This window comes from Echinops telfairi, unplaced genomic scaffold, assembly GCF_000313985.2.
Source record: "Echinops telfairi isolate 266 unplaced genomic scaffold, ASM31398v2 ScPeMD7_443;HRSCAF=831, whole genome shotgun sequence".
NCBI lineage: Eukaryota > Metazoa > Chordata > Mammalia > Afrosoricida > Tenrecidae > Echinops > Echinops telfairi.
This window is the reverse complement of record NW_022104341.1, coordinates 12,566,118-12,568,169: the sequence shown is the minus strand read 5'-3', so window position 1 is coordinate 12,568,169 and position 2,052 is coordinate 12,566,118.

The window sequence follows — 2,052 nt, the reverse complement described above, 5'->3', positions numbered from 1 at the left end:
TCTCTGGGAGGTTGTCTGCCAGACAACCTTTCAGCTAGTACTTGAGCACTTAAATAGTTGTGCCATCCAGCCACTGGCGCATTGCTCATGGACGTAGAATAATGGTTTTTATTTAGCAAGATTATATTAAATTATCAAAATGCTATGACTAATTTCCTGTACTTATTCCCAGAAATGATTCATGTCTTCTATTTTCTACAATGTTGGATAATTGTAGTTTTATCCAGAATGCTTATATTATAATTAAGTCCTGTTTTTGTTCAGTCTGAGTAAATTCTCTGACTATATCTAAGTAACTGTATTGAAAGGTAAGTTGATTACTTAATATTCCATTAATATTATACAGAGAAAATGCAGCATAATTCAATCTGCATATGTGTATGTAATATATACAATGAAGGAGGCCTTATATAAGGCAAGCAAAGTGATAAGCCAGCAATTACTCATTTTAAACAATATAGTTAATGTTTGGTTCTTGGCTATGAAACAATACTTTTGAATCTGTTATAATGGAACATTAGTTTACGAAATCTTCCTGTATATAAAGTATATTCCTTGGATATTAACAGAATAGAAGATTCATGTTACATGTTCATTCCTGTGTGCAATTTAATTTACAACATGAATAGATAAATATCAATTGTATAGATATCCTCTATACTAAAGGAGGAAAGGATGAAGACACATTATTCTAAGAAGGAATTTACATGGTAGGCTTGGTGGTTTTCTTTAATATATTAGCAAGCAGGGTATTAGAAAACTATAAATTCACCTACTGCTTAGTGCAAAGAGGGGAGAGCAGTACATACTATAAGACATAGATTTATATGAAGTTATCCTCACATAACTGAGTATCTTCTGTTGTGGTTTTCTGAACAAGTTGTAATAGACATATGGAGTAAAGTTTTATAGGGTTATAAAAGTGGAAATGAATGTGAATGTGATTCCATTTTAAACTGATTAGCTGCTCACACCACATAACAAATGGAGGACAATTAAATAATATATTCCAAACTACTGAGAATTCTGACTTAGCCAAGTTGAAACCTAGTACTAATCATCACAACTTTGAAAAATCAGCTATTGAAAACCCTACAGAACATACTTTCATTCTAATACATAGAGAGCAGACATGTGATAAGAGTTGTATGAGTCCCTAATGAAATGATAAAATAAAAATAAAACAAACAAAAGAATGATATTTTTCTCTTTAAAACTACAGAATCCAAGTTCAACAAATTTGCCCAACTTAATATGCCATTTGATTTCTTGACTACTGTCTCCATGAGCACTGGTTATAGGTACAAATAAAATCAAGTCCTTGACAACTTGAATTTCCCCCTCCGTTATCATGATGTAGTCTTGAACAAGTTGTGAGAATTTCTGTGTCCTTTACTTTGATTTTCAATCCATACAAGAGGCTGTAGTCTTTGATCTTTATCCTTAAGTGCTTCAAATCCTCTGTGCCTTTAGCAAGCAAGATTGGGTTATTTAGATATCACAAGTTCTTCTAATCTTGATGCAGCATTCTTATTCATATTGCCCAGTTTCTTGAATTATTTGTTTAGTGTAGACATTGAATAACTATGATGAAAGGATAAAACCTGACACACCTCTTCCTGATTTAAAACCTTTGTTCTCTTTGGACAATTGTCTCTTGCTCTATGCACAGGCTCCATATAAATACAAATAAGTATAAGAAATCCCTATTCTTCATATTGTTAATCATAGGTTATAAATGGTCCACATACTTTAATATCTTTGCTTATAGTCCATAAAACAGAAGCAAACAACTTACTGATATTTGTCTGCTTTCAGTCAATCTGATATCAGTAATGATGTCTCCTTTCCCATCCACTTCTCAATCCAGGTTGAATTGCTGGCATCTCCCTATTGATATACAACCCCAGTCATTTTTGAATTATTTTCAGAAAAATGTTACTTGCATGTGATATTAGTGCTAAAAGTATTTTCGACAATTTTCACATTCTGTTGTACCACTTTTTATGAAATGAGTCAAAATATATATTTATTTTAGTAAATATTACCTAG